This window comes from Polypterus senegalus, chromosome 17 (genome assembly GCF_016835505.1).
Source record: "Polypterus senegalus isolate Bchr_013 chromosome 17, ASM1683550v1, whole genome shotgun sequence".
Lineage (NCBI taxonomy): Eukaryota > Metazoa > Chordata > Cladistia > Polypteriformes > Polypteridae > Polypterus > Polypterus senegalus.
The window spans coordinates 18,291,409-18,304,532 of record NC_053170.1 but is presented as its reverse complement, the minus strand read 5'-3'; positions in this window follow the sequence as shown (position 1 = coordinate 18,304,532).

Here is a 13,124-nt window from a genome sequence, read left to right as displayed (position 1 = left end):
CTAAACTAATTGTAGGTCTTCACCTGCTGGTGTGCATGTTTCCATGGGTTTGTCCTAGGACTGCACAATCAATTGAATTAAAGTTCCGATCTTGATTTGTTTCTCTTTCAATCAAGAACACGGTTTATACCAGGGGTCTCCAACCTTTCCCCCTCAAAGAGAGCTACTTTACAGAATGAAAATGGCCGAGAGCTACTCCTGTTTTCTAACGTTTATTCTCATAGCTTATTTCAACCCAAACACACTGAATACGCTTGTTTTGCCTGAACATCTACAAAACTTTGGTGTCCACAACTCACATTTAGCTTTACAACATCACAAATATTTAGTTCACCTGCAAGTGCATTTTGTATGTCTGTATTCATTTTCTATTGTATCTCACACGACTGAATTAAAACATGAATGCTGTCAAAACAAAATAATGCACTTCCTAATACACAGATATCCCTTACTTATTAATTTGTCATTTTGTTACGTGTCACTGTTTCACTTTATTCAAATGTCCAGTTGCATGTGTGACGTGTTTTTCAGTTAGTCAGATGACTGGCGCTGAGGTGTCTGATGGAGTGGAGCCACTGAGGTTCACTCTTATGGAGTCTTTTAAATGTTCGTCTGTCAGTCTTGTTCTGAACTTTGATTTCATGACATTCATGTCAGACTCACAAAGGCATGGCAACCCAAACAAAGAAGACATTTTCAGAGCTGCTTGGTGAAGATTCTTATAGTTATCGGGCTCTACTAAGCTCCAGAAATGCTGAGAATGCTGTTGAGACTTTAGCTGAACATTATTTTGAAGGTCTCCTAATATATAATATATAAAATCCAACGTCTCTCTGTCTGTATGTCTTTTCACTTTTCACGAGAGAACTACTTAACGGATTTAGATCAGGTTGTTTTCTATAATTTGCTTGAACATTCCGGTTGATTTTGCGACTTCTCTCATTTCGCTCTGTATCATAGTTCACTTGCGGTACAGATTTATTTGCATGAATCCGAGAAACACGCAGCGGGCCCGAGTGGAGGGGCCTTCCTCACTCACCCGCCAGCTTCGGGGCGTCTTCCTTAACTCTGCTTAGCTAGCAAATGAGAGAACAATTGAATTCAGCTTTGTTCGATATAATAAAATAAAGTGTTATTTAGGTCTCGATGAGTTTTTGAGTCCAGATATTCTCTTAAGTGTATGCCACATTGAAAAGGCAGATTGCAATTCAGATTGTGGATCGTGATATGATTTTTTGGAAAGATCACCCACCCCTAATTTGACTAATCAAGTTTTCAAATTTATGTTGGAATTATTAACTGTTTGGAGAGGTACTTGGAAAGGGGTGGTGAGCTACCAGCTACGTTTTGGAGACCCCTGATTTATATAGTACCACTGCAGTAGTTGTTCTGCATGAGATACATAAAATCTTCTCTGATTAGATTAGAGACCCTTAGACTGAGGACCCCATATCTGCTGCAACCAGTGAATGCCCATAGTATGTACCTTAATGTGACCTCAAGCGTGCTATCTATCTATCTATAATAGAGTGCCTATCTATCTATCTATCTATCTATCTATCTATCTATCTATCTATCTATCTATCTATCTATCTATCTATCTATCTATCTATCTATCTATCTGCTATCTATCTATCTATCTATCTATCTATCTATCTATCTATCTATCTATAATATCTGCCTATCTATCTATCTATCTATCTATCTATCTATCTATAATAGAGTGCCTATCTATCTATCTATCTATCTATCTATCTATCTATCTATCTATCTATCTATCTATCTATCTATCTATAGAGTGCCTATCTATCTATCTATCTATCTATCTATCTATCTATCTATCTATCTATCTATCTATCTATCTATCTATCTATCTATTATACTTGAATGTAGAAGGAAGAGAGGAGGACCAGTTTTATGGGTGTGTGAATTTTCAAATGAGTAATGTTAGTTATATTCTGATGTTTTATAAAAATGAAGAAAGAATGTGTCTCACCTGAGGAAACAAGGTCATGTGGTACTGAGAAATGTTCCTCTTCTGTTGTGTAGATCTTTTTTGGTGTAAAGGTGATACCAGTCACCAGCTCATGCTTTGTGTTAGCAGCATCACTGGTGGTAACTGTCTTCACTAAAATACAATATGAGAAGGCTATGAAGTCTAGGAGGACACTGTGCTGCATTACAAACCTGCCATATGGAGAGTATCGATGCAGTCACTTATCACCTGGAGAAAGATATGGCTCCCATTTAACATGAACAGCATCCTTGATAAACAATACACACATTTTTGAAAATTGTATTTCCTGCTACATATAACAAATGTTGAGAAAAAATTCAAACAGTCTTCAGACAAGGAGAATAATTTGCAGCTGTGACAGATGTACTGTATGATGTAGCAGAAGTATGGAGCCATACATGTGCTTGACAGTTCGTTTTATCTGTTTCGGCTTTACGCTGAGAAGCTGTTGTCTACAAACTGTGTTTTCTTCCTGCCAATCACATAGGTAAGGTTATTGAATGTGAATTAAAGCAGTTTGCAAGAGAAAAAGATGAGCTTCATAATAAAAGATGATGGATCAAAGGTGGTGAAAGTTCTTTCTCCTGACAGATGGCAATGATTCCAGCGTTTTGGGCATAGACTACATCTTGCAATCGATACACTGTTTGCTCTGTGGTTCTTTTGAATGTGTAGATTTAATTACCATAATGAAAAGGGTACCAAAATCTGAGAAAATAATGAACAATTGCAACTAAATGAAAAAGGTTGTTGTTTGTCATTAAACTGTTTGCTTAATCCCATTACTATTTTGGTGATTTGTGCCAGCAAGAAGTTTCACATCATAGTTGGAGTTCAGGACCAGAGGAAATGTTCAAAGCCTGAAAATATTACCAGGCTGGTGTCCTTGATCAAGACTCTTTAGGCTGTTGTTTCTGCCCCACAATTTTTGTCTAGCCATTAGTTATTAAAACACACAAAGACACTCTGTGTTTGCCTCCTAATCTTGCCTGAAGAAGGGGCCTGAGTTGCCTCGAAAGCTTGCATATTGTAATCTTTTTAGTTAGCCAATAAAAGGGGTCATTTAGCTTGGCTTTTCTCTACCTCCTAAAACAGACATTTTTATGTCGTAACTTTATTTATATTTTATTTGAAATTTAACTTAAAATTATATTTAACTTTATTAATTTTGAAATAATATCATGTCATTTTCTATCCTGCTTAGTCCAGAACAGGGCCGCAGGGAGTAGTGGAGCCTATCCCACCTAGCATAAGGGAGGAACAAACTCTGGGCAAGATGCCAGTCCATTGCAGGGCAAACACACACCCATGCACACCAGGGCCAATTTAGTGTCACCAGGCCACCTAATCTGGATGCCTTTGGACAATGGAAGGAAAGCCATGCAAACACTGAGAAAACATGCAGACTCCATGCAGGGAGGACATGGGAAAAGAACCCTGGCCATTTTAGTGCTACCAGTGTGCTATCATTGAAATAATATGTTTTTATGCCAAGATCAAAAGGTACAGTGTAAGTTAATAAATAAATAATTGTATCAAAAAATTGCAAATTAGAATCATGGTCTTAATTCCAAAATATCAGGATTCTCATTCAATATGAAATCATGCAATCCTCATTTTTTCAGTGATGATTCCTGCCTAGAACTCAGTGCAGGTGAGATAAGGAGGGTGAGTGGATAGATGGATAAGTGAACAGGTGTAGCTTGGTCAGGGGTCGCCAACTCCAGCCCTGGAGGACCACCGTGGCTGCAGGTTTTCATTCTGACCTTTTTTGTAATGAGTGCTAATTAACTTCTTGTGAATTCATTTTAATTGAATTGCTTTTTTAAGATTTCAGTCAGCCAGTCATTATCCAGCCTGCTACATCCTAACACAGGGTCATGGGGGTCTGCTGGAGCCAACCCAGGGTGCAAGGCAGGAACAAATCCCTGGGCAGTGCGCCAGCCCCCCGCAGGGCACATGCAGACACACACACCAAGCACACACCAAGGACAATTTAGGATCACCAATGCACCTGACCTGCATGTCTTTGGACTGTGGGAGGAAACTCACGCAGACACGGGGAGAACATGCAAACTCCACAAAGTGAACCCGGGTCCCCTAACTGTGAGATGGCAGCGCTACCCACTATGCCACCATGCCGCCCCTTAAAGGAATACTCTACCCAAAAATGATCTCTCTCTCTCTCTCTCTCTCTCTCTCTCTCTCTCTCTATATATATATATATATATATATAGTAATAAATAAAGAGTCTTTCAAAATAGAAAAAGATTTGGGGATCGTCCCCATATATTGTCGTCCAGACAAAGTGAAAATATGATTGATTCAGAATGACTTTTCAGTACAGAATGAATGAAACACAGTAACAAAATGGCGTTTAAATAACAGATAGGATGATGGGAGAGGAAATGGTTGGCAGGAAGTGACGATTGGGCGGGACCACGGAACCAACGTCATCGTGAGCAGACAGGAGTAGTTGAGTGTGGAACCGGAAGTGATGTCATTGGATGGGAACCGGAAGTGATGTCATCGTGGCTATTTTGGAACTGAAAATGGATGGGTTTATTTTTCTTCCAGTTTTCTGTAGGTAGAAAGAGATTCAGGTAAGTACCACGTGATAAACCCTTGTCTTGCGAGATTTCACTCACCTTTAGGCTCTTTGACTGTCTCCAACTCGCACGTGTGTGACAATATATATATATATATATATATATATATATATATATATATATATATATATATATATATATATATATATACCTGTATTATGGGGTGCCAAACAGGCAAATACATTGATTTTCTGAATATATAAAGTCGGCGTCTGAATATATAAAGTCAAAACTTGTATATATAAAGTCATTCCCGAATAAATAAAGTCAAAACTTGAATATATAAAGTCAGCGTCAGTATATATAAAGTCAAACTTGTTTCTGAATATATAAAGTCAAAACTTGAATATATAAAGTCAGCGCTGGAATATATAAAGTCAAAACTTGAATATATACAGTGGTGTGAAAAACTATTTGCCCCCTTCCTGATTTCTTATTCTTTTGCATGTTTGTCACACAAAATGTTTCTGATCATCAAACACATTTAACCATTAGTCAAATATAACACAAGTAAACACAAAATGCAGTTTTAAATGATGGTTTTATTATTTAGGGAGAAAAAAATCCAAACCTACATGGCCCTGTGTGAAAAAGTAATTGCCCCTGAACCTAATAACTGGTTGGGCCACCCTTAGCAGCAATAACTGCAATCAAGCGTTTGCGATAACTTGCAATGAGTCTTGTACAGCGCTCTGGAGGAATTTTGGCCCACTCATCTTTGCAGAATTGTTGTAATTCAGCTTTATTTGAGGGTTTTCTAGCATGAACTGCCTTTTTAAGGTCAGGCCATAGCATCTCAATTGGATTCAGGTCAGGACTTTGACTAGGCCACTCCAAAGTCTTCATTTTGTTTTTCTTCAGCCATTCAGAGGTGGATTTGCTGGTGTGTTTTGGGTCATTGTCCTGTTGCAGCACCCAAGATCGCTTCAGCTTGAGTTGACGAACAGATGGCGGACATTCTCCTTCAGGATTTTTGGTAGACAGTAGAATTCATGGTTCCATCTATCACAGCAAGCCTTCCAGGTCCTGAAGCAGCAAAACAACCCCAGACCATCACACTACCACCACCATATTTTACTGTTGGTATGATGTTCTTTTTCTGAAATTCTGTGTTCCTTTTACGCCAGATGTAACGGGACATTTGCCTTTCAAAAAGTTCAACTTTTGTCTCTTCAGTCCACAAGGTATTTTCACAAAAGTCTTGGCAATCATCGAGATGTTTCTTAGCAAAATTGAGACGAGCCCTAATGTTCTTTTTGCTTAACAGTGGTTTGCGTCTTGGAAATCTGCCATGCAGGCCATTTTGCCCAGTCTTTTCTTATGGTGGAGTCGTGAACACTGACCTTAATTGAGGCAAGTGAGGCCTGCAGTTCTTTAGACGTTGTCCTGGGGTCTTTGTGACCTCTCGGATGAGTCGTCTCTGCGCTCTTGGGGTAATTTTGGTCGGCCGGCCACTCCTGGGAAGGTTCACCACTGTTCCATGTTTTTGCCATTTGTGGATAATGGCTCTCACTGTGGTTCACTGGAGTCCCAAAGCTTTAGAAATGGCTTTATAACCTTTACCAGACTGATAGATCTCAATTACTTCTGTTCTCATTTGTTCCTGAATTTCTTTGGATCTTGGCATGATGTCTAGCTTTTGAGGTGCTTTTGGTCTACTTCTCTGTGTCAGGCAGCTCCTATTGAAGTGATTTCTTGATTGAAACAGGTGTGACAGTAATCAGGCCTGGGGTGGCTATGGAAATTGAACTCAGGTGTGATACACCACAGTTAGGTTATTTTTAACAAGGGGCAATTACTTTTTCACACAGGGCCATGTAGGTTTGGATTTTTTTCTCCCAAATAATAAAACCATCATTTAAAACTGCATTTTGTGTTTACTTGTGTTATATTTGACTAATGGTTAAATGTGTTTGATGATCAAAAACATTTTGTGTGACAAACATGCAAAAGAATAAGAAATCAGGAAGGGGCAAATAGTTTTTCTGACCATATAAAGTCAAAAGTTGAATATATAAAGTCAGCGTCGGAATTTATAAAGTCATTCCTGATTATATAAAGTCAACATCGGAGTATATAAACTAATTTCTGAATATATCAAGTCAAAGTCAAAATATATTGATTGAAACGACTCAGGCACATTTTTAGTAAACTAAAAAAACTGAAATAAGTTAACAAAAACTTATTCCGAAAAATAAATTAAAAAAACACTGTTCGGTTAAAGTTTTGAAAATGATGCATGTGCCCTGCCCAGGATTGGTTCCTGCCTTGCGTCCAGTGTTGGTTGGGATTGGCTCCAGCAGACCCCCGTGACCCTGTGGTCGGATTCAACGGGTTGGCAAATGGATGGATATTCCAGCGCTGACTTTATATATTCAAGTTTTGACTTCATATATTCGGAAAATCAATGTATTTGCCTGTTTCCAGGCACTTTATATATTCAAGTACTATATATATATATATATATATATATATATATATATATATATATATATATATATATATATATATATATATAAAAGGAAATCCCAGGACAAGACTTCCTCTGAGATTTTTTCAGGTCCCACAAGACACACACACACACACACCAAGCACACACCAAGGACAATTTAGGACCACCAATGCACCTAACCTGCATGTCTTTGGACTGTGGGAGGAAACCCACGCAGACACAGGGAGAACATGCAAACTCCACACATGGAGGACCCGGGAAGCAAACCCCGGTCTCCTAACTGTGAGGCAAGTACTTATTGTATTTATAATTTACTTAACTCTTTATATAGGTAAGATTAAGCCAATAAATCAGTCTTTAGACCCAAAAGAGAAAAGAGCCAAGTAATACCCATGTCAGTATTTTCAAAATATGTTAATATTTTGGCAAAAGGGTGTGATGATGGTCAGAATCTCAGAAAGTCTAGTGTGAATGTAAGAGATTCTAGAATATTGATGATCTAGTAGACCAGTATTATCCAAAAACTGGGAAGACCTTATATTCATGACTGCATCCTTTCATTTTTTTTTAAATATAAACCTGCTTCTCATTATCTTTTATAGAGTGCATCAAAATTTGGTACTTCCTTACATATATACTGTAAACCATTAATGAATGATAGGATTGTGAATATCGTCTTTGTGAGATGCCACTTATATATTCTATTTCATATTTTAGTTCAATAGCAAACCCTGTGCATATACTGTAATTATATTTCACATTTAAGCATTAATTATCCCAATTATAAATATTTTAAAAGAGGCATTTTGTGCATGTACATAGGCACCAAGAAGGTGTATAATAAATGCACCATATTTTTCAAACACAATGTTGGCTTCTATTGCAAAACCTGCAATCTGCTGTAATATTTCAAGTGACATTTAAAGAAGGCTTAGATTATTTGCTTTAATCATCTAAATATTATTCCATAGCCCCGCAGCACAAATGTTAGTTGACCCATTTCCTTATTTTTGGTGATTTTCCTGTCACTGGAGCAGCGAGGGTTAACCCAGATTCCTAAAGGCAAGCCTCTATCTGAGTCTTTCTACCTGGTCGGCCTCTATAAATAAATAAGCAGCGGTTTCCTAGGATACTGCTCTGTAGAGAATTGGCCACCTGAAAATGTTTCTGGTGTGAAGTGAGTTCTGTCTGGAAAGCGAGGAGCCTGTTGCCTTTGTCACTGTCAGGCTGTGGCCCCAGGCCCTATGAAATGCATTGACATCTTGTGCAAAATGAGCAGCACTGTAGGTCGGACTGTGTGAGAATTAACTGGTCCAAAGTTAGTTTTCAGAGCCCTAGGGATCTTTGTCCCTGGATCTTTAAAATGATGGGATTTCTGCGTGTACTCCCTTTAAAAAAGGCAAGACCATTACTGCATCATTTTCAGCAATCTTAATTCTTAGCCCCCTAAAAATTCACAGTGATCTTCATTTTTAACCCCTACTGTCTCTCTAAGCCCAATGCGATATCTCCCTGGTTTCTCAAAACCAAAAGGCCTATCCATTTGCAGTCCCTAAGATTCATTTTTTTGGCCACTCACCATAAAGTTCCCTAAAACGTTAAGTTCAAGTTTTCTGAAAGGAACAGGTATTTTGATCACGAGAGATATTTCCATCATTGGTCCCTTAGAAACCCCTGTTTATGCCTTCCGTTCTTCTCATGTGTTCTGCAATGCTTTATTCTCGTGGGAATCATGAAACTAAAAGCTGGGGTTGACAGACCAGGCTTCCTGTATACAGCAGCACTTTCAGATGTTTAATAACTTCAACATTAAACAATGGGTGTCTTGCTTGTCTAAAAATCTTATTTACTGCATTTCTTGTAGAAAGTGCCTGGCCAGAACATTGCAGACCATTTCTGAGGTCACTAAAATCAAAGACCTTATAAAGCCTGTTGAGGAACACTTCACTTCACATCCCTTGTTCAGAGCCACATGACTCTTTTCGGTTTTTGTACTTGGGGAATCTTTTCAAATAAAAAGTGGAGAAATTAAGCTCATTCTTACAATAGGATCACACATTTCTCTGTGTCTTAATGACCAACTAACTTCTTCATCTCTTCCTTTATCATCTCTAATGGCAGCTTTTTTGCAGCCTCTTCCCAACTTCTCTCCTTTCATCTACACTAACTTTGTTTCCTCCTTCCCGTTCTAGATATGCTCCCTGCTTTTTCCTTTTCAGTTGCAGACCTGATAAAGGCTATACAAATGAAACATAGGAAGAGATGTAACCCCTCCAGTATGTACTGGATCTTCACAAGGATCACATCCCAGAGGGTTGTGCCCATTACATCTCCTGTGAAAAGCAGCTCAGGACACATCTTTATTTAATTCTTTCAGGGCTTTTGTCAAAAGGACGAGTTGACGATGGTAATCAGCTGTAAACTGTGACAAACCATCCGTTATGCTGGACTCTCATTACTAGAAGTTAGAACTTAGATTCATTGGTTTGACTGAGATTCCATGCGCTCACGTGAGTAGCAAGGCGCACACAACGGCAAAAATGGCAATTACATCTGGCGAGAGATCAAAATACTCTGTGGAGGACGTCTTGCCTATTATCCCTAAGTCAAAAACCTCCCAATGTCGAATTGCTCATTAGCCCCCGCCGAATTCCCATAAACCAATGTATTTAGATCTCCTCAACTCGAAAACATTTCGGCTCCCAACCTCCGTTAGTCGAATTTTCTATGGCCTTTGGGTTATTATTCTGAGGCTACATTTCAGAACACGTGGTCCAGAAAACCAAGAAAAGGGACGCAAAGTCTTAACTTAATCCCCACAAGTGATTAAGCGACTCTCTGAGGGTAGGACGTCTATTTTGAGACCAAAAATAAAGGGACTAAAGGGAGTGGCAGGAATAATCCGCATCCCTTCGGTGCTCCATGAGTCATAACCAACTGGGTGGCGTCTGGAATTTCCCGATTGTCTCAAGAAAGACGTTTTTAACCCATTTTCCCATTGTCAGTCTCTTGTTGGGAGGAGCCTTGAATAGTGTTCATGTCTGTGTGCTTCTCCATCGTCTCCCGTATGGTACGTGCCCTGAAAATGGCAACTGGTAAGCGTAAGCTTAAAACGTTGTCAATCGCGGAAAAAGTTAGTCATCAGAGCCGTCGAAAAGGGCGACAAGAAGAAAGTGGAAATTGCAAATCAATTCGGCATTCCCACAAGTACGCTCTCCACTTTTCTGAAAGAAAAAGAAAAGATTTTGAAACTGTAAGTCATGTGGCCATCAGAAGAGGTTGAGGGAATGTGAGTATCCTGTCATTTAACAATGCGTTTTGAAGTGGTTTGTGCAAGCGAGGGATAGGGACGTTCCTATTGACGGGAAGTTTTTGCAAGCAAAAGCAGAAGGATTTGCCAAAGAGTTGGGCCATTCAGAATTTAAAGCCAGCAATGGTTGACTGGACAAATTCAAGAAAAGACGCGGAATTGTGTTTAATAGTAATAGCGAAAGTGCGCAAGTGCCAGAAGAAGATTGCAGTCAGCAGATATAGAAACTGCCAGAAATTGTTCAGGTTTACAGTCCTGATGACGTCATCAATGCGCAGGATCTTGAGGCAAATACTCACCAGGAAGGAGGGGAAGCCGAACGGAAACAGAAATGGCGGCCCCCTATGTGTCCAGCCGCAGATGAAAACGCCGAAATATTCTGGTAAGACTGACTGGGAGGCCTTTTATGCCCAATTTGAACTGCTGGCGAAGGCTGCGGGATGGTCCGAAGACATCAAAGCACTTCAGCTGGCTCTGTGCCTCACGGATGATGCCTCGCGCTGTCTGCTGTTACTTAGCCCAGAAGAACGGGGTGACTATGAGGCCTTAGTTGGGGCCTTGCAGCGGCGGTTTGGACAATTTAATCAGCCCGCTGTCCTGCGCTCTGAACTAGCTAATAGACAGAGACTGACAGGGGAGCCGCTCCGCGTTTAGCTGCAGAGATTGAAACACTGACGAGGAGGGCTTACTCGCACATGCCAGCCGTGGTGCAGAGCGAGCTTGCAAGGGACCAATTTATCCGGGCTCTGTCCCCGAGGGATCTGCGGGTACAGACGCAGCTGGCCCACCCTCGCACGCTGCAGAACGCTTTAGAGATAGCGCTGGAGAGGGAGCTGGTGGGAGCTACGGTTGAGACTGATGCCTTCACCTGTAGCCCTGTTGCAAGGGCCGTGGGTAGCGAAATTCAAGGACCAGAGAGGCCGGCGTGGGTCAGCGAGCTGACAGAGATGATTCGAGCTGTGTCACTCCAGCCCCGCAGAGCGCCGACCTCGCCGGAGATCTTGTCTGCTGGGTGTGCGGCCAGGGCGGCCACATCAGCGCACGTGCCCAAAGCGTGCTGACCGACAGGAAACGGCCCAGGGTCTGCGTAGAAGGGACGGCGCAGACCCCTACTCATCCGTCCCACTCCGTGGGTCCGTCGGGGGGTAGAGCCCACTTGCAAAGCCGGGAAAGTATGGCTCAGCTTTCCCCAGAAGCAGACGACGGCGGAATGGATCAGGGTCGTCGGCTGGACTCATGTTGGGGACTTCTGCCATGTCCCTATCACCCTGAAGGGGCGCTCTGTGTAGCTCTAATAGATACGGGCTCCACTGCCACGCTCCTCAGACCCGACATGGTTCCAGCAGGGACGCAGTTGGAAGCCACATCCGTCAAGCTTCGAACTGTGACGGGGGATTTAACTCCCATGCTGGGGCGGGGGCTGGTGAACATCCGGGTAGGTGGCCTAGTAGTGGACTTTAAGGTGTGGGTTGCAGCTGTACAGGATGAGTGCATATTAGGCCTAGACTTTCTAAGGGCAGCTCGGTGTGTACTGGACTTGGGGAAAAACACACTACAGTTCCCGGGGTCCCATGGTGCAGATGGTCCGACCTGCGCAGTCCCAAAGCTCACCTCCAGCGGCATCGAAAGCAGCGGGGACCCATCAGATGGAGGACTTACCCCTGCAGGTGGACCCGCCTGTCCCTGTGCACCCTGTCATCCACACCAGGGGAGATGTACAGCCACAGTCCTTGGTCCAACAGCCGGTGTCGGGGGAGGCTGACAGGTTGACGGCAGTGAAAGAGATCTGGAGGCGCAGCTGTGATGGCCTGCAACCCGAGCAACAAGAGCAGCTGTGGCAGGTGTTGTGGGAATTCAAGGACATCTTCGCACTCTCAGAAGAGACCGGCCTGACACACCTGGTCCACCATGAGATCGACACAGGGGCGCGCGCCGATCAAGACAGCCCCGCCGCCTCCCCCTGGCACATCAGGAGGCCGCTGACACGGCGATTGAGGAAATGCTCAACGCAGGGATCATTGAGCCGTCCAATAGCCCGTGGGCTTCGGGGGTTGTGATGGTCCACAAAAAGAAGAGTCAGAAAATGAGGTTCTGCGTAGACTACAGGCCTCTGAACAGTGTGACTAAAAAAGACTCGTACCGCTACCCGCATAGATGAGTCCTTGGATCTGGTGTCGGGGTCATCGTGGTTCTCCTCATTAGACCTACAGCGGTTATTGGCAGGTCCCACTCAGCCCAGAGGCCCGTCCGAAGACCGCTTTCTGCACCGGGCGGGGGTTGTGGCAGTTCAAGGTCCTCAGCTTTGGCCTTTGTAACGCCCCAGCCACATTTGAGCGGCTAATGGAAAGGGTCCTGGATGCCATTCTCCGCCAAGAATGCTTGGTTTATTTGGACGATATTCTTGTGCATGGGGGCTCCTTCGAGGCGGCACTGGGTTCGCTGAGGAGAGTCCTACAGAGGATAGCAGCAGCAGGACTGAAGCTGCACCCAGAAAAGTGCTGCTTCATGAGGAAGGAACTGGAATTTTGGGACACAGGATCGGGGTGAGGGAATCAGCACTTTGGAGGACAAGGTCCGATCGGTAAGGACTGGTCGACGCCTACCAGCATCAAGGACTTGAAGAGCTTCCTTGGGCTGGCCTCCTATTACAGGCGGTTCGTCAGGGGGTTCTCCTGTATAGCTGCACCCCTGTTCCGCCTGCAGGGAAAGGGCTGTGACTTTGTGTGGACACCAGAG